This window comes from Geotrypetes seraphini, chromosome 3 (genome assembly GCF_902459505.1).
Source record: "Geotrypetes seraphini chromosome 3, aGeoSer1.1, whole genome shotgun sequence".
Taxonomy (NCBI): domain Eukaryota; kingdom Metazoa; phylum Chordata; class Amphibia; order Gymnophiona; family Dermophiidae; genus Geotrypetes; species Geotrypetes seraphini.
The window spans coordinates 213675768-213701762 of NC_047086.1; the positions used below are offsets into that span (position 1 = coordinate 213675768).

Genomic DNA, 25995 nt, shown 5'->3' on the forward strand with positions numbered 1-25995 from the left:
GATTTCCAGCTTAGATTATTGTAATTCAATGCTTAAAGGGATTCACAAGAAAGATGTACGCTGTTTACAGCTAGTGAAAAATGCTGCTATGAAGTTGATTTTCGATGACCATAGGTCTGACCATGTGAGTCCCTTTGTACCATAACATTGGTTGCGGGTAAAATACTGCATTATTTTCTAGGTATACTTAGCCTATAAGGAGAATCTTCCAATTTTTGTGTCAAAATATATAACACCGTATGTGCCAACTGCCCCCTCTGTTCCAAAACGGAGAAACGACTCAGCATTCCCTCAGGAAGAGCCCTTCAACTGGAAACTGCACATAAACACCCCTACAGCTACCGGTACTTCATCCCTAAGCTATGGAATCATTTGCCCACACAAATCAGATCCCTGGATTCCCTCACAACCTTCTGGAAGGCAGTAAAGACCTTCTGCTATCTGCTCCAGACCTGAAATGAGTTACGAGGAACTGGGACAATGAAATCCTCAAACAATATGAACAGATTTATGAATACAACAACATCCAGAAAAATTCCTCTGGTGCAAAATGTATTATATACTAAACATCACAAAACCACTGATAATTGACATAGAACTGTAAGGTTTTATTTTATAGGGGTTAAAAACTCTCAGAATCTGGAGTTATGTACCCAATTCGGGTTATACCATGAAGATTTTCACATACTCCCGTTCACGTCACAGGCTTACCTCCCTCACTCCCTAATTTTATTATTTTCAACCATGTCATTTTCTTTTACTTTCTTATTTTCTTCTTATCTTTATTAGGGTTATTTTTAAAAAGCAGGTTCTATATTCCTGCCCATATATATATACTGACCAACAGATCTCTCTCAAACTGCTGGTATACCTGACAGGCTATCTCAACATAGAACCGGCAAACTAGTGCAAAATATGATTCAAGATTTGTAATGATCAATACATTTTGGGGCTCATAATAATAATAATAAAAAAAGTCTAAAAAGTGACCTAAATGGGTTCTTGGACGATCAAAAAGCCTGATCGTCCAAGTACCCATAACCAAAGTTTCCTTAGGCCTAGTTACCTTAGGCCCCTCCTGTGGGTGGGGCCTTAGGCACATGGGATGGGTTGGGCCCATGTGCCTAAGGCCCCACCCACAGGAGGGGCCTAAGACAACTGGGCCAATTCTGGTTGGCCCAGGCACCTAAGGCCCCCCTCCTGTGGGCAGGGCTTTACACACATGGGTCCAACCCAGCCCATGTGCCTAAGGCCCCGCCCACCAGAGGGGCCTAAGGCAACAGGGCTAATTCCGGTTGTCCCAGGCGCCTAAGGCCCCTCCTGTGGGCAGGCCTTGAGGCATCTGGGCCAATCAGGCTTGGGACCCATCTGTCCGGCCAACTTTTTTTAAGGTAAAAGGGGGTATCGAGGGTCGGGGGTGGTGTCGCAGGGTCAATGGGGGGTCTCGAGGGCCAGCAGGTAGAGGGGTGTTTGGCGGGCCGATCGGAGGTTAGGGGGGGCGGTCATAGGGGGGCTGCGTCAAGGCAGAAGGGCCTGTGATTCCCTCCTGCCCGTATCTTAGTGGGGGTGGAGGGTCTCCGGGGTCTTATTACACCACTGGGGCCCAATGTTGTGGAGTGATTCGCACGTTGATGGTGCTTAATATTTCCCCATTGCCTATGTTGAAAGTCCAGTTAAAAGCCTATTTATTTCGGAAAGTTTTTCCAGATTTGCTTATGAATTAATTATTTTGGGGTGTTTGGAGGTATCTATGAACTGGGAGCATGGGAACCAGGCAGGAGGCACAAATATATAGTCTTTTTTTAAATATTTTAATGTGGCTTTTTTTTCTATCCTTTAATTTTGAATTGTTCTTAAAGCATTTCTGTTTAATGATGCTTTTCAGAATTAAGTTCTGAAATGGTTATTATCCATTAACAGGGATACATAGATGGACTCTTTAAAATACCAGAAATTAGCCTTATAAGGCTAAAAACCCTCCCTTCCCTTAATGTGTTTACCTTGAATGTTTCTTTGCTTTTAAAAATTGTAGTTCTCCCCCTTTTCTCCTGATGTCTCTTGTAAGTCAGTATTAACATTAGTATTGTTTATATCTCTTCTTTGTTAATATCATTTTTTAATGTAAATTGCTTAGAAATTATATAAGCGTTTTATCAAATTTTTAATAAAACTTGGAAACTTGCGGCTCCTTTTACGAAGCCGCATTAACCGCCGTATCGCATGCAATTTTTTAGCGCGCGCTAACCCCCGCGCTAGCCGATAAACTACCGCCTGCTCAAGAGGAGGCGGTAGCGGCTAGCGCGGCCGGCACATTAGCGCGCACTATTACGCACGATAAACCGCTAACGTGGCTTCATAAAAGGAGCCCTCAGAATTGTACTCTAAGAACATAAGAACATGTATGGATTGGCTATCTTTTAAGTGGTTACGCACATTTAGGTTTAAAAAAACAACAACCTGAAACCAGAGTTTTCCAAACCTGTGTTTGGGGTTGTGACCTGGGTGGGCCCTCCATAGAGAGGTCATTGGCCCATGCCTCCAGGGGTTGCTCACTTTCTGTGGCCACCCTAAAGGAGCCATGGCCACAAAATGTTTAAGGGTTGCCCTACGCCCTCTTACCTGGTGTACAGTATGCTGTCATACAGAAGAGTCCAGCAAACCCAACTCACTACAACATATGAGGCCCTGCGTCCTCTAACTGATCCCCAGGCTCATTGTTTTAGCAAAAGGAAGTTTAGTAAAAACATCAGCACTACCTATAACCTAATGAAGAGCGATACAACTCATTTCACCGAATAACTCAATCAAAATTAATTCAGAGAGTAAGGAAAAGGATTCTTTTATTCCAATCATTTTTTCTCCATTCTAGACCCTGTCTGGGCAGAAGTCACTGAATTCTGCACAAAATGATTATTTAAATACAAGATAAAAAGTCCAGAATATTATTTTGTAACTTTTAGGTTAGTAAGTGGCCATGGACATGTCAGAGGACACCAAGGCAGTGCCCACTGGTGGCAAAGAGAAAGAAATGCAGTCTTACACTGCCCCATCCTGCCCTATCCTTCCTTCACTTTCTCCCTCCCTCCCTAATCTGCAGTAGTTGATGGAGAGAGAAGAGGAGTGGGAAAGGGGGGGGGGGGGTCAAGAGGAACCAGACGTCCTTCTCAGTCACAGACCTGTTGGATTCAAGAGGAAGAGAAACAGAACTTTGAGGGTTTTAAAGGAGGAAGAATCATGCTGAGGATCCTGTCCAGGCAGGTGAAGAGATACCCCGGAGTGAGTTCTCATTATTCACCTCTCCTAACTCCACTTCATAAAGCTTTACTCTCTTCAGTGGACTCGAAACACATCAGGCTGATTTATTTTGCTGGCTGATCCTTTCCATTTTTCTCTTTTCTTTTTCTCCTTCAGCTTTTGCCTCCTTTTTCTACTTTTTTAGAAAGATGAAAATTACTTTTTAGCTTTCTTTCCATCATTTTAATCTAGTTGTCTTTTCTCTCTCGCTCTCTCTTTTTTTTTTTTTTTTTTTTTTTTTAAATCTTTCATTATCCCTTTAGCCTTTTTTAAAACTTTGGATACCATCTTTTTGTGTCCTTTGTTTTGCTCTGTTCATTGCTTTTTCTTTTTTCACTTTATGGCTACCTTGTTCTCTTCCTTCCATTAATTTTCATTGCTTTTTTACTCCTCTATATATGTTACTGGGGGTTTTCTTTTTCTTTCACAAACTATTTTTCCTTCCCCTGCATTTGTCCCTCCTACTCTTCTGTAAAAAACAAGAATAAAACTGTGTGTATATCATTTAATTGGTGGTTATAAAAATGCCTAGTTGTAAAATAAAATAGGTTAGTTACTCTTCTGTTTTATGTGAATCTTTTTTTATTCCTCTTCAACATTTTTCCTCTCTGATGATTTCTTGGGACTTAAAATGTGTTCAGTGTTGAAAAGGTGATCACAAATCTTACTTTGCAATTCAAGGTAAAGTAGTTGCCTTCCTTCTGCTTCTCTCCTTAAACCCTTTAATATTCATAAAATGTTGGGGGTTTTTCTCTTCCTCAACCTGCTGTGCCCTCTGCAAAGCGCAGAGAGAGGATTCGAGGTGATGACTTGTCACTGAATGGCTTTAGTAACATGCAAGATTGATACATGTAAATAAACTGACAAAATCCATGGAAAGCTTCATAATTTCTTTATATGCAAACAAAAAAGGCTGTTTTGGGTTTACCCCTACTTTTTTTCTGAAACTACAGAGGATGGACAGTCTGCAGAATGCAAATCCTGAACTTAGAAATTTCCCACACCATAAAAAATTCATTATAATAAAGGGTGTGTATACACATATCTGTAACCTCAATACATTATGAATGTTTGGCAAGATCTACTCTGAATACAGAGTGAAATCTTTCAGACTTAGATAGTCTGTGCTGTGATGCAAGGGGATGGCATTATTTAAACAATAAGTTACATAGGGATCAAAGTCAGTTTAGATTACTGATCATCTTGGCAACTTCACTTTTACATCTGTAAGAACAAGCGGCGACGTTGCTGTTTCTGCTTAAGGAGAAATTCTTATGAAATAGCCCGTGCTTTCACTGACCTAGAAAGTGGCTGAAATGAAAATGCAGAGGTTGACGAAAAGAGTAAACTAGATGCAAACAAAAAGGGGAAAGAAGAATTTTGCCTTAACAATATCGCAGAAACACCAAAAACAAGAGGCAAAAGAGATGTCAAAACCTCAACCAGGGAAATATTTTATTAAGTCAATAAAAATGATGTCATAAAAATAAACACAGTCTATGGCAGGGGCGCCCAAAAGATCGATCGCAATCGTGAAGGCAACGCACTAAGGGCTGGATTCACTAAGTCCACGAATCCGATCTGATCTGTGAGCAATCCGATCGGTGGCCGTGGGGCTGATTCACAAAGCGTCCTCATGCAAATGAGGGCGATCGGAATCACGTCCCCAACCAACCACACGGATTGCTCTCCAGCGATCCTGACACATGCGCAGACCATCTTCTTTGCCTGTAGATGGTCTGCACATGCGCTGGCCCACCGTGCCCGGTAGAGCTGGAAACTTTTTTACTTTATGTTTTGGCAATTGTCCACACATTTTTACTTCACAAGCCCGTGGTTTTAACTCGCTTTAAACCCACAGGTTAAAACCACAGGCTTGCACTGCAGGGAAGGGCAGAAGAGCCAGGGCGGAGAGCAGGGCAGCAAGTTGGGCAGAGAGCAGGGCGGCAAGAGCAGAGAATCGGGGCAGGGAGCAGGGCGACAGAGAGCAGGGCAGTCGGAAAGGACCTGAGCGACTGGTCCTCAGCATTTGTTTATTTTTGATCGGCCAGTCCAGTCGGTGTTCCTCATTTTTTTTAGTGAATCACTGCCTACGTACATTTGCATGCCATTCCCCCTCATTTGCATGTGCGGATCGGATCGGAGATTGATCGGCGCCAAGTTTAGTGAATCGGGTCAGGGAACAATTGGGTTGCAAAGTGATCGGGACACAATCGGTGTCCTTAGTGAATCTAGCCCTACCTCTCTACCCAAAACACAACCCAACAGTATAAAATAAAAAAGTGATTTTTAGCACATGGTTAGTACATGCCATGCCTGAAATTAGCACATTGCCACAAATTTAAGCAGCAGTAAGCATGCATTACTGCTTACTGCCGCTTGGTAAAGGGTGCCCCATAGATTTAAAGATCGAATCCACCTTCACAGTTTCCCTGTCTGTCCCTCTCCCTGATCCCAGGAACTCCTCCTTCTCAATCTGACTATAAGTAAACTTATAGTAACATAGTAAATTTTGGCAGATAAAGGCTTGCATGATCCATCCAGTTTGCCCAACAAGTCACATTCACTATCAAGGCAATGTTGAACCAACAATCCAGTATAGTATTACATTTTACTTGCTAAGTTCCACTATAAGATGTCTTCTCCTCCCCCCCCTGAGATAGGCAAGACCTGTACTCAGATGATACTTGCTCCTAATCCATCCTTGCTATTTTCAGGGCTCAGACCCAGATGCACTAAGTGAATGATCATCTAACGATCGTCACTAAACCGGTTTTGACTGGTTTAGTGATGATCAGATTTGCCAACACGATGCATAGAATGGCTCACCACGTGGTTTTCCGCACGATCACTCATTCTCCATTCCAGTCATGCAAATAAAGTCATTAATATTGAAATGCGATGTAAACTAGCAGAGCGATTGACGTTCTAACATTGCTTTTCGATGCACAATAAAAGCAATCACTTTTACCAATCCGAAAAAGCAATTGAATATAAGTCAATCCGAATATAAGTCGAGACCCCCATTTCCCCCCCCCCCAAAAGGAGGAAAAATGGTTGACTCGAATATAAGACAGGGGCTTAATATTCAAATGCCCTGCCCTGCCATCCTTTGCATCCAGCCCCACTTCCTGTCAGGCTCTGCACCCTGTCCCCCTTCCTCCCTTCTGATGCCTTGCAGGCCTCCAACAGGCCTGCCACGGGACCCAGTGGTTCAGCAGTGGGCCAGGATATGCGGGATCCCCATCTCCTATCCCAGCAAAATCCCCCCCAAAAACCCCATGCACCCCCTCCTCCTGACTCCTCGGCAGCCTCATGGTGGGCAGGACAGGAGGAATCCCTTCTGCCTCCTTTGCATGCCAAAATTGACAACCACACCTCCTCCATGTACCTTTTGGGTCTCTGGTAGCCAGCCGGTGCACGGAGCAAGACTGGTCTTCCTGCCCTCCTGTTCCGTTTGCGGCCAAGGGCATTGCATTTGCATCCATGCAAGTGCAGAGGCCCTCCAGACGTGGCCTCCAAGCTCAACGCTTTTCAAAATCCGGACATGCCGACGGGTTTTGAAAACGCTTCCAGATACCTGGACAATCCTCTCAAAAGAGGACATGTCTGGATAAATCTGGACATCTGATAACCCTAATCATTGCTGTTGTAGAACATATACTTATCAAGCAGAATTCCAGTGCCTACATTTTGGCAACCTTTTCAGAATTACTCCACCCACCCCCCCCCCCAAGCAGTGGAAACCCAAGGGCAGTTTTAAGTGGACCGAGAAAGGAAATTTTCAGACAGGCCAATTTACTGGGCAAAAATAACTTTGAGACCGGTCCTCTGTAGGCTTATTCTTCCTAAGATTACACCCAAGCTTTTGAAATGTTCTGCTTTCCACATGTGCCTTCCAACCTGTGCAGAAATATGCAGTGGCATATAATAATTCCTTATACAAACATATATTTCCTTGTACTCTATTTACCTTCTGAGCTGTGTTTCCTTTTTTTATTTGATTCTGTTGACCTTCTCCTCTGCATCCCTACTCTGCATTATGAAGGCATTGCTTCCTTTCCATGTAATAGAAGCAGCCCAGGACAGAAATGGCTTCAAGGCCAAATTTTCTGTATCTAGTTTCAGTATTTTCCTTTCTCAATCATGTTTACCTTTTTTTATTCCTTTTTTCCCCCCCTCATAAGCACCTTCATTTTCCTTGCTGCAGAAGACTTCGGTCTCCCCTGCCCTAAACAAGACCGATTCTTTAAACCAATCCCTTGTGCTTTGCCCCCAATCTGAGTTTGTACACGGCCTGTTGACCTCTGGTTAAATGATTGTGACCTGCGATGTGCAGTGTCTGGGCAGTCCGGCTCTCTGTAATGAACCACTGCCACCAGCTCCTCACCGCAGTTAGACAGGAACAGGCTAGGCAATCTCAGACGTGCAGCTTGCTTGTATTTTCCAGGGTGAAGAAGAAGGAAATGGAAAACAGAGATATGAAGGCAAAGAGAATATTTCTTCAAAGAAGGGATTTTAAGGCTGCATGAAAAACAAAGCAACCTGCTCTCCACATACTTTTATCCCATCCCCAGTGTCTCTTTATAAGTCTATGTTAACAACAACAGAAAGCAGAAGACCCTTTAGACTGAAAATTCTTTAAAAACAAACAAACCCAAAACCACAGTGAATGCCTTAAAAGAAATGTCCATGCATATATCAAATGCATGACAGAGTATAGTAACAAAAAGAAGCTTAAAAAAAGGATCCATTTATCATGTCAGCCACCACCAGATAAATATAACACTGACCTAACATGCTCTCTTCAGATCCAATCTGTCTCTAGAACTGAATTACATTTTTCAGTGTCCCCTTGGATTTCGAATATAAGTTTCCTAATAGCTGCAATCGCTACCAAGTCTTCCCTAGAAACCCCATGAGGAATAAATTCCATGCCCCCCCCCCCCCCCCCCGGAAGAAACTGTGAATCCAGCCATATGAAAGTGTTTCTTTTCTCCTATTTGAAGATTTTGGCTATGTATTTTTCTATCCCAGAAACAGCAGGGAATCAAACTTTTCAGCAAGAGGTACACTATTTCAAAACCAGGCAAGCAAACCAGCTTGCAGGCTTTCCCCCTCATTCTATAACAGGCCGCCTAAATTGAAATGCCATTTGCATATTTAACTATATAGACTACTGACATTCATGTGTACACTTGCGCACACAGGGGGAAATTCTAAAAAAATAACTTAAAAATGGGCGCCAGAAAAGATCGGTGCTAAGCGCCATGCTCTATAAAGCTCACACCCTTAATAGAATCATGCTTAATGCCAGTTCCCATGTCTAAACTTTGAGCACCCCAGATCATTTTGGAAAAGCTGGCTCCTATGTATCCTGATAGAGAGAGGTTGTAAGGCCCAGCTCTTGGGTGTTGCTAAATCTGCCTGATGTTAAGGGAGTCCTGGCAGAACCATTATCTGTTCTTTTCAATCTTTCCCTAAGCACAGGAAAGGTCCCCTTGGACTGGAAAACCACCAACGTAATCCCACTCCACAAAAAGGGCTGCAGGACAGAGACAGCAAACTACAGACCAGTGAGTCTCACGTCTATAGTGTGTAAACTCATGGAAACACTGATCAAACAGCGTATTGACACAATCCTAGACAAAGAAAAACTGCGTGATCCACACCAACACGGGTTCACCCGGGGTAGATCCTGCCAATCTAATCTGATTAGCTTTTTTGACTGGGTTACTAGAGAGTCACTGGACGTGGTATATTTGGACTTCAGTAAAGCATTTGATAGCGTCCCTCATCGAAGATTACTGAACAAGCTGAAATCGATAGGATTAGGAGACACTCTAACTACATGGGTTGGGGAATGGCTGTGCGGTAGACTTCAGAAGGTGGTGGTGAACGGTACCCCATCCGAAGCATCGGACGTGATCAGTGAAGTGCCGCAGGGCTCGGTCCTGGGCCCGATTCTATTTAACTTATTCATAAGAGATATGACGCAAGGACTTAGAGGAACATAGTAGGCAAAAGCTTATTACCTGATAATATGACACATGACCTACTGTTGCTGGAACAATGGTCAACTACTTGGCAGCTAGGCTTCAATGCTAAAAAAAGGAAGATAATGCACCTGGGTAAGAGAAACCCGCGTAGAACTTATGTACTAAATGGTGAGACCTTGGTTAGGACCACAGCGGAACGCGACCTAGGGGTGATCATTAGTGAGGACATGAAGGTTGCCAATCAAGTGGAGAAGGCTTCCTCCAGGGCAAGACAAATTATGGGGTGTATCCGCAGAGGTTTCGTCAACAGGAGACCTGAAGTTATGATACCGTTGTACAGAGCCATGGTGAGGCCTCACATGGAGGACTGTGTTCAATTTTGGAGACCACACTACTGAAAGGACGTGCTGAGGATTGAGTCGGTTCAGCGAACGGCCACCAGGATGGTCTTGGGGCTCAAGGATCTCATGTATGAAGAAAGATTTAAAAAATTGCGGCTGTACTCACTTGAGGAAAGAAGAGAAAGGGGAGATATGATTGAAACATATAAGTACATCACGGGACGCATCGAGTCAGAAGATGATATCTTCTGGCTTATGGGACCCTCGACCACCAGAGGGCATCCGCTGAAAATCAGGGGAGGGAAGTTTCATGGCGACTCCAGGAAGTACTTCTTCACCGAAAGAGTAGTGGATCATTGGAACAGACTCCCACTCCAGGTGATAAAGGCCAGCAGCGTGACGGATTTTAAGAGAAAATGGGATACTCACGTGGGATCTTTAAGGGAGTAAATTCAGGGGAGGGGGATACTTGGAATGGGCAGACTTGGTGGGCTATAGCCCTTTTCTGCTGCTTTTTTCTATGTTTCTATGTTTCTATGATGTAATACAAGGGGAGCACTGGGAAACAGAGCCACAACTGAGAAAGAGAGAGAAGTGTGGCTGGGGTACTGAAGACCTGTTTGCCTAGTAAATAAGAGGAGAGAAGTCCAGGGTTTAATCTATACCAGGATTGTAGTTACCATTGAGCAAGCCCAGCAAAATTTTCAGGGCCACCCAATGATAGGGACCAGCTGACCTGAAGTTGCACGCTCCCTCCTTTTCCATTCCCTCTGCACCCAGCATCGGTGTAGCCCTTCTCCCCTCCCCTTCCAGCCTTCCAAATGCTGTACTTATTCAGAGTAGTGAAGACACAGGGGGATTGGGAAGATCTGCAACATGACATAATCAAGCTCGAGAAATGGACATCGACGTGGCAAATAAGGTTCAACATGGATAAGTGTAAAGTGATGCATTACGGTAACAAAAATCTCATGCACGAATACAGGATGTCTGAGGCGGTACTTGGAGAGACCTCCTAGGAAAGAGAATTGGGAGTTCTGACCGACAAGTCAATGAAGCCGTCCACGGAATGTGCGGCGGCGGCAAAAAGGGCAAACAGAACGCTAGGAATGATAAAGAAGGGGATCACGAACAGATCGGAGAAGGTTATCATGCCGTTGTACCGGGCCATGGTGTGCCCTCGCCTGGAGTACTACGTCCAGTACTGGTCGCCATACATGACGAAGGACACGATACTGCTCGAAAGGGTCCAGAGAAGAGCGACTAAGATGGTTAAGGGGCTGGAGGAGTTGCCATACAGTGAGAGATTGGAGAAACTGAGCCTCTTCTCCCTTGAAAAGAGGAGACTGAGAGGGGACATGATCGAAACATTCAAAATACTGAAGGGAATAGACTTAGCAGATAAAGACAGATTGTTCACCCTCTCCAAGGTAGGGAGAACGAGAGGGCACTCTCTAAACGTAAGGAAGTTCTTCTTCACCCAGAGAGTGTTGGAAAACTGGAACGTTCTTCCGGAGTCTGTTAAAGGGGAAAACACCCTCCAGGGATTCAAGACAAAGTTGGACAAGTTCCAGCTAAACTGGAACATACGCAGGTGAGGCTGGACTCATTTAGAGCACTGGTCTTTGACCTTGGGGCAGCCGCGTGAGCAGACTGATGGACACAATGGACCACTGGTCTGACCCAGCAGCGGCAATTCTTATGTTCTTATGTTGGCAGAGGCAACAGGGAAAGGTGCCTCTTTCTAGTTGACAGAGCCTTTCCTCTGCATAAACCATCCACAGGAAGTTGCATCATTGAGGCAGAATGCATGGAAAAAAAGACTTTGCCAACCAGAGTGAGGTCATTTTTAATGGCAAAGTGCCTCTGCCGGCTGGTGAGGCACTGCAGCATTTGGAGGACCAGCAGAAGAGGGGCAAGACAGATGCCAGATCCAGGCGAAGACCTGAAGCAAAGTGGAAGGGAACAAGAGGGGGTAGCAAAAGGAAGAAAGAGAGAGAGAGACCTTGATAAAAGAGGGGAAGATAAGAGGCAGATGCTGGACTTGGAGAGGGGGCAGAGAAGAAGGAAGAGGGAGAGAGAGGGTGGGAAGCTGGAGCAACAAAAGGAGAGAGAAAGATATACCAGATCAAAGAGGGTAAGGGAGTCAAAGGTGTGAAGAAGAAAAGGAAGAAAGTGGAGAGAATCTGGACATGTGGAGGTACAGAGACATAGAAGAGATGCTGGCAGTGAATGAAGCATAGGGACAGAGGTGCAGAGAAACATAGAAACATAGAATATGATGGCAGAAAAGGGCCTTCGGCCCAACAAGTCTGCCCACTCAAAAAACCCTCCCCTCTAAGTTCTTCTTTGAAGTGAGCCCACGTGTTGATCCAATTTGTTCTTAAAGTCAGTCATGTTACTGGCTTCAATTACCTGAAGTGGAAGATCGTTCCAATAGTCAACCACCCTTTCATTGAAGAAGTACTTCCTAGTGTCACTATGGAATTTCCCGCCCCTGATTTTTAGTGGATGCCCTCTTGTCGCCTGTAAGGAGAAGATGTCTTCTTCCACCTCAATACGGCCAGTAGCGTATTTGAACGTCTCTATCATGTCACCCCTCTCTCTGCGTTCCTCGAGAGAGTAAAGGTGCAACTTACCTAGTCGTTCTTCATAAGGGACATCCTTGAGCCCTGAGACCATCTTGGTGGCCAATCGCTGAACCGATTCCATTTTTAGTACATCCTTCCAATAGTGTGGCCTCCAAAATTGTACACAGTATTCCAGATGTGGTCTCACCACGGACGTGTACAGCGGCATTACCACCTCGGGCTTTTGGCTGACAAAGCTTCTCCGGATGCAACCCAGCATTTGTCTAGCCTTGGATGAGGCTTTCTCTACTTGATTGGCTGCCTTCATATCTTCACTAATGATTACTCCCAGGTCCCGTTCTGCCACAGTTCTGGTTAAGGTCTCACCATTCAGAGTGTAGGTTCTGCATGGGTTTCTGCTACCAAGGTGCATAACCTTACACTTCTTAGCATTAAAATTCAGCTGCCAAATAGTAGACCAGTGCTCCAGAAAAAGTATGTCCTGTGTCATAGTGTCGGGCATGGTATCTCCGCACACTATGTTGCATAATTTAGCATCATCGGCAAATAATGCAATTTTACTCCGAAGTCCCTGAAGCAGATCTTGTATGAAGATATTAAATAGGATTGGACCCAGGACCGAGCCCTGCAGTACTTCACTGTGCACTTCCGACTTTTCAAAGGGAGTACTGTTAACCACCACCCTCTGATGTCTGCCACTGAGCCAGTCCTTAACCCTTGCAGTTAATATTTCTCCTAGCCCCAACAAACTCATCTTGTTCAAAAGTCTGCGGTGTGGGACGCTATCAAAGGCTTTGCTGAAGTCCAGAGAGGCAATATTGGCCAAAAGGGGAGGGATCGGGATACCGAAGGTTATACTGGACAGAGTAAAGTAGAGACATGTAGGAGAGAACTCATACTAAACAGGGAGGAGTATAGGGGCAAGGACTCAGAGGGGATAAACTGGACAAGACAGATAAGGATAAAGAGGAAGGATGGATGGTGGAAATAGAGAAGAAATGTAACAGACAGGAGACCCTGGAGAGAGTTGAGAAAAGCAGAGGAGATAAATGACCAAAGCAATGTTTAGACAAGAACATAAAAATTGCCTAATGGAACAGACCAAAGGTCCATCAAACCCAGTATCCTGTTTCCAATCATGGCCAACCCAGGTCCTAAGTACCTAGCTAGATCCCAAGTAGCAAAACAGATTTTATGCTGTTTATCCTAGAAATAAGCAGTGGATTTCCCAAAGCCATCTCAAGAATGACTTCTCTTTTAGGAAATTATCCAAGCCTTTTTTAAACCCCGCTAAGCTATCTGATTTCTCCACATTCTTCGGCAACGAATTCCAGAGTTTAATTACACATTATGTGAAGAACTATTTTCTCCGGTTTGTTTTAAATCTACCACTTAGTAGTTTCATTCCATGCCCCTTAGTCCTAGTATTTTTGGAAAGAGTGAACAAGCGATTCACATCTACCCTTTTCACTCCACTCATTATTTTATAGACCTCTATCATATCACCCCTGAGCCGTCTCTTCTCCAGCTGCTTTAGCTTTTCTTCATAGGGAAGTCATCCCATCCCTTTTATCATTTTTGTTGCCCTTCTCTGAACCTTTTCTAATTCCACTTATACAGTGTTTGAGGCGTGGCCATACCATAGAGTGACACAACTGGATTATAACATTTTCAAGTATTGATTACTATAATAAAGTTTAATGCAGTATTTTGTCAGCAAACTTATGTCACCTACAGACACTTCAGAATTCAACTGCTTGTTTTCCTTGCAAAGCCAAACTATATGATCATGTCACTCCTTTACTGATTCGCCTACATTGTTCAGTTTAGATGCCAATTTTAAATTTTATGTCTTAACATTTAAAGCACTTCATTTTTCTCAGCCATTTTATCTATCATCTGCTATGATACCATATACCCCGTCTTGCGCTTTGTGGTCACTTGGCTTTAATAGGCTTGTCCTTCCCTCTCCCAAATTTGCCTATTATGAATCCACTCGAAAATCGGCGTATTTTTTAATTTCTCCTTTCTTATGGAATAATTTGCCACCTTTTATTTGAGCAGAACAGTTGTTTTTAAAGTTTAAATCTTTTACTGGAGAAATATGTTACACTGTTTATTGACTTGGGAAGCTGGAGACACATGTCCATATTGAAATATAATATTGAGGCACTTCCTTCCAGATCTCGCAGTTTGATCCTTAACAAGTTACATTTATGAATCATATATGGAAATTTTATTTTGGTTGGGGGTTTTTGTATTTTTTTTTCAAGTAGTTTACAATGCAGGATGTTTTTCAGCAGCTATGCATCCAATGTTACCTGATTACACTTTGTTGGGGATGGGGTGGGGTAGGGCCTTTCTTCATTATGATTACTATTTATGCTGGGGGGGTTTTGGGGGGAGGGGGAAGCTCTATAAAGTACATTTGTTTTGGTTCTGTTTCGCTGGACATGGGGGGGCTTGTAGGGTGGGGTATATATTTGTACTTGTATTAAAAAAAGGGCAAGCTGTATGTTGTGGGTTCCTTCTGGTTCCCTTGAATGTATTGTCTTTTTACCTTGCTTACCCAATAAAACAGTTTTGAATCATAAAGTTTAAATCTTTTTTGAAAGCATATATTTTTTAATGGCTTTTTACTGTTCCCATTGGAGGCACATTTTTAAATATATTGTGTGATTGGTTTCTTGTTCGGTTGTAATCTTTACTTTTGTTTTTTGGCGCTCCTTTCTTTGCATTTATGTGTAAATTGTAAGCTGCTATGACCTATTGCATTAGTGGGATATCAAGTGATCAATAAGCATAAACATTTTCATCTTTGTTTTCCATTCCTTTCCTGATCATTCCTAACATTCTATTTGCTTTCTTAGCCGCCGCCACACATTGAGCTGAGGGTTTCAACATATCCTCAACAATGACACTTAGAATGACACTGTGACAAAATTCATCACCGTTCCCCTCCCCGCGGATAACCGTGGGAAACCATCTTCATATCATTCTTTAAGGAGAGAGGGAAGAATCAGAGTATGAATGGCCACAACCACTGACCCGCAAGCTTTGCTTTGAAGAATGCTGGTGTAGAAGGACTGAGGCTGAAATAGACACTAAAAAATGACATGGGATTATTTCCCGCGGTTATCCGCGGGGACGGGAACGGTGATGAATTTTGTCACTGTGTCATTCTCTAACTTAGATCCTTTTCCCGGGCAGTGGCTCCTAACACAGAACCCAGCATCACATAGCTCTAGTTCGGATTCCTCTTTCCCACATGCGTCACTTTGCACTTGTTCACATTAAGCGTCATCTGCCATTTTGACGCCAGTCTCACATGGTCCTCCTGAAATTTTTCACAACTCTCTTGCGATTTAACATTTTTGAACAACTTTGTGGACATCAGCAAATTTAATTATCTCACTACACTTCTCCCTCGTTATTCGCGGAGGATACGGGCATAGCCGGACCGCGAATGGCGAAATACCGCAATTATCCGGCTCTGACCCACCCCCACCTCCCTGCCACCTTCCCGGCCTTACCTGGTGGTCTAGAGGGCTCTCGGGGCAGGAGCGATCTTCCTACGCTCCTTCCCCGTGCAGATTGCCATCAGGAAATGGCTGCTGTGAGTTCCCGTAGTCTCTCGAGACTACGACGGGAACTCCCTACAGCCATTTCCTCATGGCGATCTGCATGGGGCAGGAGCATAGGAAGATCGCTCTTGCCCTGAAAGCCCGCTAGACCGCCAGGTAAGGCCGGGAAGGCGGCAGGGAGGTAAAAAATATGGGTGTTTTTATTTTCCCCTTCCCCAGAAAAAAATCGCGATTATGTGAAATCGCGAGTGCAGAAACCGCGAATGGGGAGGGGGAAGTGTAGTTATTCCTATCTTTAGATCAGTGTGTCGCAAACTTTTTTAAGCGGCGGCACACTAATCTCGGGTCCACGGCTGGAGGGCCTCCGTCAATACGCGGACGTCGACGTGATGATGTCGCGTGCATATGTGACATCATCACACCGACGTCCGCGCAAGCACAGATGCTCTCCAGCCACAGCCCTGAGCCTCCCATTACCATCAGTGGGGAGTGCTGCAGAAGGAGAGGTGAGGAGAAGGAGCAGAGGCGCCAGCAAGGAGAGTCACCTGCGCAGGCTGACTGACTACAGGACGTACCTCTAGCTTCCAGAGGTAGGGTTACCAGATTTTCGGGAACGAAAATCCAGACCCATGGCCCCGTCCCCAGGCCCGCTCCGTTCTGCCCTAGTCATGCCCCGTTCCGCCCCCCCCAGCCCCGCCCCTCAACCCGGTCGATTATCAGCTGGGCATCTGCGCATGCACTGGTATGACACGATGACATCACACACATGCACGCAGGCACGTGACATCACCGTGCTGCATCCGTGCATGTGCAGAGGCCGTCCTGATGTTGCTGCTACCTGGAAAACTTCAAAACCCGGAGAGTGCTGGGTTTTGAAAAGTCATCCGGACCCAGACATGTCCTTGTCGGTGTCTCGTGGCAGACATGGAATCTGTCGGTGTCTCGTGACAGACATGGAATGGCACACAATTTGTGACACACTGTCTTAGAGGGAACAGTAACTAGGAGTACTGCTTACACCTCATAATAATTAGACTGAAGATGTATATTAGATAAAGTATGATGGTACATAAAATGGAGGGGGGGAGAATGGCACTGATGCTTGATATCCAGGTTCTCTTAATGACCTTAATTAGAGTTACTACCGAGTTTCCCTAGAACTACTGTAATAGAATTACCTGTCCAGAAGGCCCAGCCATTTGCGACTCTGTAATGATCTTAATTGATAGATCTGCCTGTAATTTGATTGCCAGTTTAAATTACTTTAACCACCCTGCGGGACAATAGAGCACAAGGGGACATTTAAAAAAAAGAAAGAAAGAAAGAAAAAACAACAGAATTTCTTCGACTTGGAGACAAAAAAATAAAAATAGCACCATTTCCTTAGATGATGATTAGATGAGTGCTTTGATGTTATTATATAATTAGTGCCTGCCCCCTGTGGCAGATCCAAGGCCTCAGGATTACTGGTGACCTAAAGAAGGAAAGGAACTGACAGGAGCTGCTAGACCCTGTGCTCTAGAGATGGCTGCATGCTTAGGTACTGCTGTGCTGAGCTCCTTCTGTTTCAAAGCACTTCAAGAGTTTGGTTTTTAAAAGGCTGCTATGAAAAATCTGAATTAGAACTCTGACTGTGATTTCTGTTTTTTTTGGGGGGGGAAAGGGGTTATATAAAATATATAAAATGTATAAAATAGCCTCCCAACGGAGCTGATGGAAACCAAAACAGTAAGGGCCCCTTTTACAAAGCTGCGGTCGTGATGCTGCCGTGGTAAAGGCACCGAAGCCCATTCAGTTCCTATGGGCTTCAGTGTGTTTACCCGGGGTGGCCCTATAAAGAGGCCAACTGAGGTGGCAGCCTCAGGCCGCACTGTTGAGGGAGCGGCATCTTGCTGCTCGACAGCCTACCTACTGGTCGGTTCTCTCTGCCGCTCCCCTTTCCAGCCTCTAATGCTTTCACCTTTCTCCCCCACAATTGGCATTTTTTCCCATTCCCTCCCCCCTCCCCGCATCTACCTGCAATTTTTTGTAAAAGTTGTCCGGTGGTGGTAGCGTTTCACAGAGCTACTCTGCTGCCGGTCCCGGCATCTTCTCTCCACTTCTCTCCAGTGGAAACAGGAAGTTGTCAGAGAGGACGGGCCGTAGTGGAGAGAAGATGCCGGGACCAGCCGCAGGGCAGCTCTGTGAATCGCCATCACCGTCCAGCAACTGTTATGACAAATTGAAGGTAGCTGCGGGGCGGGGAGAAGAGGGAAAGCAGAAAGCCTAATAGTTGGGGCAGCCATTGTCTCACCCCCATTTTGGATGTTCAGGGAGGAGGGCGCCAGCTCATCCCTCGCCTCAGGCAGCAGAATGTCTTGAGCCGCTCCTGTGTTTACCGCAGCAACATCACTACTGTGGCATTGTAAAAAGGGCCCTAAGAGAATTCAAGAAGTTTTGGGGGTAAGCATAGAGGATTCCTAATTACAAAATACTGAGGGCCTGATTCTTTATATAGCACCCAAAATCAGCACCAACAAGAACAGTGCTTGGCACAACTCTACGAGGTGCACATGCTTTTTATAGAATTGCGCTAAGTGCCTGCTCATTGCATAACTTCTAGGCACATCTATTTAGGCCAAACTAAAACCAGGCCTAAACTCCTGTGCCTAAGTTGTGTGCATATTCTATAACAATGCGCGTAACTTGTAGGAACATCCATGATCCACCTCTGGTCATGCCCCCTTTCCAAATTCATGCACTGCAACTGGTGCACACTTTTTATAGACTCATACTTTCCCAGTTTTGTGTGTAAATTTTAATTAGTGTCAATTAGCGACAATTATGAGGTGTTAATTGCCAATTATCGGTGACGATTAAGCCAATAAATCAATTAAGTTGTGCGCACCAATCGGCTGTGTGCATTGATTTGCATACATAACTTAAGGCACCATATACAGAACTTGGGGGTCAGAGGACAAAACAGAGATCAACTTCAGGTTTGCAGAATACACAAAAAAGGACATTGAGTGGTGCCTGGATGGACCTAATAGTTCCAGTCTGCAAGTTTACTCTTTCCGAGAGTGGGGGGACAGCAAAAACTGGCAGGAAACAAACAGCAGTCAAGGCGCGATGAAGGCGTCTGCCTTCCCCCTAGAAAGAATTCATGAGCCATACTCTGCATGCCTTCCCTGTTCAGCACAGCTTGAGAACTCTGCTCTCTCCTGTATAAGCACCCCTTTAACCACAGCAGGGAAGAACCCCAGCTGCCTCCCCCAGTACCTCTCTTAATATAGAGAGTGTGGCGCCATGGTTAAAGCTACAGCCTCAGCACCCTGAGGTTGTGGGCTCAAAACTACACTGCTCCTTGTGACCCTGGGCAAGTCACTTAATCCCCCCATTGCATCAGGGACATTAGACAGATTGTGAGCCCACCAGAACAGACATGGAAAAATTTTCAAGTACCTGAATAAATTCATATAAATTGTTCTGAGCTCCATTGGGAGAACAGTAAAGGAAATTGAATAAATAAAATAAATATGGCCACATAAGTCAGTTCTATCTTTATGCAGTTCATCATAGTTAAGAACATAAGAAGTTGCCATCACTGGGTCAGACCAGAGGTCCATCACGCCCAGTCTGTGACCTGTGAAGTGGTTCCTGACCATTTCTGTAACCTACCTCTACTTCTATCTGTACCCCTCAATCCCCTCATCCTTTAGGAACCTATCTAAACCTTCCTTGAAACCCTGTAATGTGCTCTGGCCTATCACAACCTCCGGAAGCGCGTTCCATGTGTCCACCACCCTCTGGGTAAAAAAGAACTTCCTCGCATTTGTTCTAAACCTGTCCCCTCTCAATTTCTCCGAGTGACCCCTTGTAATTGTGGTTCCCCACAGTCTGAAGAATCTGTCCCTGTCCACCTTCTCTATGCCCCTCAGGATTTTGAAGGTTTCTATCATGTCTCCTCTAAGTCTCCGCTTTTCCAGGGAGAACAGCCCCAGCATTTTCAACCTGTCAGCGTATGAAAAGTTTTCCATACCATTTACCAGTTTAGTTGCTCTCCTCTGGACCCCCTCAAGTTCTGACATGTCCTTCTTGAGGTACGGCGACCAGTACTGGACACAGTACTCCAGATGTGGGCACACCATTGCACGATATAGCGTCATGATGACTTCCTTCGTCCTGGTCGTGATATCCTTTTTAATGATACCCAACATTCTGTTCGCTTTCTTTGAGGCTGTCGCACATTGTGCTGATGCTTTCAATGTTGTGTCCACCATCACCCCCAGGTCTCTTTCAAGGTTGCTCACCCCTAGCAGTGATCCTCCCATTTTGTAGCTGAACATCGGGTTCTTTTTCCCTACATGCATGACCTTGCATTTCTCTATGTTAAAACTCATCTGCCACTTTTTTGCCCACTCTTCCAGTCTCGTTAGGTCTCTTTGCAGTTCTTCGCAGTCTTCCGTGTTTCTAACCCTGCTCAGAGTTTGGTGTCATCAGCAAATTTAATAACCTCACATTTCATCCCCGTCTCCAGGTCGTTGATAAATATATTGAACAGGAGCGGTCCCAGCACCGACCCCTGTGGAACTCCGCTCGTGACCCATTGCCAGTCTGAGTAATGGCTCTATACTCCAACCCTCTGTTTCCTGCCTGCCAGCCAGTGTTTGATCCATTGGTGGACATCCCCCTGCACCCCGTGGCTCCACAGCTTCCTAAGCAGTCTTTCGTGAGGTACCTTGTCGAAGGCCTTTTGGAAGTCAAGGTAAATGATGTCTATGGATTCCCCTTTATCCACCTGGCTGTTTATTCCCTCAAAGAAATACAGTAAGTTCGTGAGGCATGACCTTCCCTTGCAGAAGCTGTGCTGGCTCGCCTTCAGTTGTCCATTGTTTTCTATGTGTTCGTAGATTGTGTCCTTGACCAGTGCTTCCATCATCTTTCCCGGAACCGAGGTCAAGCTCACCGGCCTGTAGTTTCCCGGGTCACCCCTTGATCCCTTCTTAAAGATGGGCGTGACATTGGCTATTTTCCAGTCCTCTGTGATCTCCCCAGTTTTCAAGTATAGGTTACAAATTTGGCGTAGTGTTTCCGCTATTTCGTTTCTCAGTTCCTTTAATACCCTTGGGTGGATGCCGTCCGGACCTGGTGATTTGTTGCTCTTCAGTCTGTCTATCTGTCTGAGAACATCCTCTTTGCTTACTTCTAGTTGGACCAGCTTTTCATCATGGTCTCCGTTTATGTTCTCCTCGGGTTCTGGGATATTGGATGTGGCCTCTCTCGTGAAGACTGACGAGAAGAACTTGTTTAACCTGTCAGCTATCTCTTTTTCCTCCTTAACCACTCCCTTCCTGTCTCCATCGTCCAAAGGTCCCACTTCCTCCCTGGCTGGTTGTTTCCCCTTCACATACCTGAAGAATGGTTTGAAGTTTTTTGCTTCCCCCGCCAGTCTCTCCTCATATTCTCTTTTTGCTTTCCTAACTACTCGGTGACAGTCCTTTTGGTGCCTTTTGTGCTCCTTCTGGTTGTCCTTAGTTTGGTCTTTTTTCCATTTTCTAAATGTTTTCTTGTCACTTATCGCCTTTCTCACTGCATTTGTTATCCACGTCGGATTTTTGGTTCGATTTTTTTTGCACCCTTTCCTAAACCTACAGGTTTTGTGCTTCATGCACCGTGCCCTTGAATAGGGCCCAGGCTTCCTCTACGGTCTCCATCTTCCCTGAGCTGTTGCTGAGTTTCTTTCCCACCATTTTCCTCATGGCCTCGTAATTTCCTTTTCTAAAATTGAGTGCTGTTGTTGTAGTTCTTTTCACTTTTGATGTTCCCATTTCTAGCTTGCACTGGATCATGTTGTGATCGCTGTTTCCTAGTGGCTCTAGTACTACCACCTCCTTTGTGGGTCCCCCCTAGCCCGTTGAGGATTAGGTCAAGGGTGGCATCTCCTCTTGTTGGTTCCGTGACCAGCTGCTCCATGAAACAGTCCCTCACTGCCTCCAGGAACTTTGTTTCTCTCGTGCAATTTGAGTGTCCAATGCCTCAGTCTATCCCAGGGTAGTTGAAATCCCCCATCACCACCACACTTCCGCTTTTACATACCTGCCTCAATTCAGCCTCCAGGTCCTGGTCGTTTGCCTTCAGTTGTCCTGGTGGGCGATAGTACAGTCCCAATTTTATGTCTGCTCCATTTCCTCCTGTCAGCTTTACCCATAGTGATTCCAAGCCATCCGCCCTTACTGTTGTTTCCATCCTGGTTGAAGGAATGGAGTCCTTTATATATAGCGTTATTCCTCCACCCTTCTTATGTGTTCTGTCCCTCCTACAGAGTTTGTACCCTGGTAGGACCACATCCCATTTATTGTCCTCGGACCACCATGTCTCTGTGACTCCAATTATGTCTAGGTCCTCCTTACTGGCAATAACTTCTAGCTCCCCCATTTTGGTTCTTAGGCTCCTAGCATTAGTGTATAGGCAATTTAAGTCCCTGTTGTTTACCTTCTCTGTTTGTTTTCCTCGTGGTTTGGTGCTCCTGCCGACCCCTTCATGGGCTGCCAGTCCCCGAGCCTCATTCCGTCCATCCTCCTCCTGCGGTGTGTCTGTTTCGTCCTCATCCCCCTCCTGTGGTGCGTCTATCTCTTCCTCAGCCTGCTTCCCCATTTTTGGACGTCCCTCTGGCTCCGGCTGTTTCCTCCTTTTTGCGCTCTTTAGTTTCATTAGTTCCTTGGGCCCCTGCATCGCGTCTTTGGGGTTTTGTTTTTTTTTTTAATGTCCACTCCGTCTCGAGTCCTCTATCGCCTTTTCCCGATTCAGTATCCTTGTTTGATACTCTAGTCTGATGTGTCGATGTCGGATCAACTATCGGCTTTCCCCTTGTCCTCAGTTTAAAGCCATGTCTATGCCGTTCTGGATGTTGCGTGCCAGCATCCTCGTCCCAGCCGTGCTCAGGTGCAGTCCGTCTCTCCTGTAGAGCTTGCTTTTCCCCAGGAAGGTTGTCCAGTTCCGTACAAAGTGGAAACCCTCCTCATCGCACCATCTCCTCAGCCAACCGTTTATTGCTTGCAGCTCGGTCTGCCTCCTTGCATCCGCCCTCGGTACTGGCAGGATCTCTGAGAAGGCTATCTTCCTTGTCCTCGGCTTCAGTTTCCTCCCCGGATCTTAAACTGCTCGGTCAGTATAGTCCTGTTGTAGTTCCTTCTGCTGACGTCGTTGGTTCCAACGTGGATTGGTTAAGTGAAAGTCAGCTAAATATTGCACTTAACTAGGGTTACCAGGTTTCCTCTTTACAAAAAATACGACACCCCCAGCCCTGCTCTGCCCCCCAGCCCCACTCGATTTTCAGCCCTGCCCTCACACAAACCACACATCTTCCCCGAACTCAGGACATGTATGCATGTGATATCATCACATCAACGTCCACACATTTGCAGAGGACATCCAGACACAGCCACGAGCTTGGGGCCTTCCAAAACCCAGACAAACTACCAGATTTTGGAAATCCCTCCAGGCATCTGGACAGTCCTTTAAAATGAGGACATGCCCTGGTTTTCTAAAAAGAGGACATAGAAACATAGAAAACATAGAAAAAAGCGGCAGAAAAGGGCTATAGCCCACCAAGTCTGCCCATTCCAAGTATCCCCCCCCCTGAATTTACTCTCTTAAAGATCCCACGTGAGTATCCCATTTTTTCTTAAAATCCGTCACGCTGCTGGCCTTTATCACCTAGAGTGGGAGTCTGTTCCAATGATCCACCACTCTTTCGGTGAAGAAGTACTTCCTGGAGTCGCCATGAAACTTCCCTCCCCTGATTTTCAGTGGATGCCCTCTGGTGGTCGAGGGTCCCATGAGCCAGAAGATATCATCTTCTGACTCGATGCGTCCTGTGATGTACTTATACGTTTCAATCATATCTCCCCGTTCTCTTCTTTCCTCAAGTGAGTACAGCCGCAATTTCTTTAGTCTTTCTTCATACGTGAGATCCTTGAGCCCCATGACCATCCTGGTGGCCGTTCGCTGAACCGACTCGATCCTCAGCACGTCCTTTCGGTAGTGTGGTTTCCAAAACTGAACACAGTACTCTAAGTGAGGCCTCACCATGGCTTTGTACAACGGCATCATAACTTCAGGTCTCCTGCTGACGAAATCTCTGCGGATACACCCCATCATTTGTCTTGCCCTGGAGGAAGCCTTCTCCACTTGATTGGCAACTTTCATGTCCTCGCTAATGATCACTCCTAGATCACGTTCCTCCGTGGTCCTAACCAAGGTCTCATCATTTAGTACATAAGTTCTACGCGGGTTTCTCTTGCCCAAGTGCATTATCTTGCATTTTTTAGCATTGAAGCCTAGCTGCCAAGTATTTGACCATTGTTCCAGCTGCAGTAGGTCGTGTGTCATATTATCAGGTAATAAGCATCTGCCTACTATGTTGCAAAGTTTGGCGGCGGCGGCGAACAGTGATACCCTTCCTCTAAGTCCTTGCGTCATATCTCTTATGAATATGTTGAATAGAATCGGGCCCAGGACCGATCCCTGCGGCACTCCACTGATCACGTCTGACGCTTCGGATGGGGTACCGTTCACTACCACCTTCTGAAGTCTACCGCTCAGCCAATCCCCAACCCATGTAGTTAGAATGTCTCCTAATCCTATCGATTTCAGCTTGTTCAGTAATCTTCGATGAGGGACGCTATCAAATGCTTTACTGAAGTCCAAATATACCACGTCCAGTGACTCTCCGGCGTCCAGTTGTCTAGTAACCCAGTCAAAAAAGCTAATCAGATTAGATTGGCAGGATCTACCCTGGGTGAACCTGTGTTGGTGTGGATCACGCAGTTTTTCTTCGTCTAGGATTGTGTCAATACGCTGTTTGATCAGTGTTTCCATGAGTTTACACACTATAGACGTGAGACTCACTGGGGTCTGTAGTTTGCTGTCTCTGTCCTGCAGCCCTTTTTGTGGAGTGGGATTACGTTGGCGGTTTTCCAGGACAAGGGGACCCTTCCTGTGCTTAGGGAAAGATTGAAAAGAACAGATAATGGTTCTGCCAGGACTTCCCTTAACTCCCTGAGCATTCTGGGGTGTAGGTTATCCGGCCCCATGGCTTTGTTTACTTTGAGTCTCGATAGTTCGTTGTAGACACTACTGGGCGTAAATTTGAAATCTTGAAACGGGTCTTTCCGGTTATCTCCCTTCTGAAGCTGTGGACCAGCTCCTGGCGCTTCGCGGGTGAACACTGAACAGAAGTATCGGTTTAGTAATTCTGCCTTCTCAGAGTCTGATTCTGCAAAGTTACCGTCCGATTGTTTCAAGCGTACTATCCCATCTTTGTTTCTTTTCCTGTCACTGATATAGCTGAAGAAAGATTTATCCCCTTTCTTAATTTTCCGTGCTAGCTCTTCCTCCTTTCGAAGTTTGGCCTCTCTGACTGCTGTTTTGACAGCTTTGGATCTTTCTAGATAGTCCTCTTTTGCCCCCTCTTTGCCTAAATGTTTGTAGGCGATAAATGCGTCTTTTTTTGTTTAACTAGGTCTGAAATTTCTTTACTGAACCATTGGGGTCTTTTGTTTCTCCTGCGTTTACTTACTGTCTTTATGTATCGGTCTGTTGCTTCGTGTAGTATGGACTTCAGAGACGACCACATATCCTCCACATTGTCAGTTTGTGCTTGTTTATGTAGTTCCTGATGGTTGAAATCTCCCATGCAGTTGAAGTCTGTGCCTCTAAAATTGAGAACCCTTGTTGCTGTGTCTGTTTTTGGGAATCCTTTCTTGAGGTTGAGCCATACCATATTATGGTCGCTGGAGGCCAGTGTGTCTCCTACTGAGACTTCCGTGACACTATCTCCGTTGGTGAGGACTAGGTCTAGTAACGCCTGGTCCCTGGTGGGCTCCAATACCAATTGCTTGAGATGTGCACCCTTTATGGAGTTTAATATTCTTTTGCTGCTACCCGTAGTCGCGGAGAGTGTGTTCCAATCTGCATCTGGCATGTTGAAGTCTCCTAGCATTACTGAGTCCCCGCGCAGTGTGATAGTCTCTATGTCCTCGATTAATTCCATGTCTTTGTCCTCTTGTTGCCTGGGAGGTCTATATATCACACCAAGGTATAGGCATTTTTCATTCCCAGGTTTTCTAAAAAGAAACATGTCTGGGTTTCCCCGGACATCTGGTAACCCTACACTTAACCAGCTCTGTAAACCCAGAAATTC

At 45.4% G+C, this 25995-nt stretch overlaps 1 long non-coding RNA gene across 1 annotated transcript in view; it reads left to right on the forward strand.

The window, feature by feature from the left end:
• Positions 1-3173: 3173 nt before the first annotated feature.
• Positions 3174-25995, forward strand: part of LOC117358120 — a 49129-nt gene continuing 26307 nt past the window's right edge. Inside the window, exon 1 of the long non-coding RNA XR_004538944.1 lies at positions 3174-3276. This is a non-coding gene — a long non-coding RNA (uncharacterized LOC117358120). The remainder of the gene's footprint in view (positions 3277-25995) is intronic.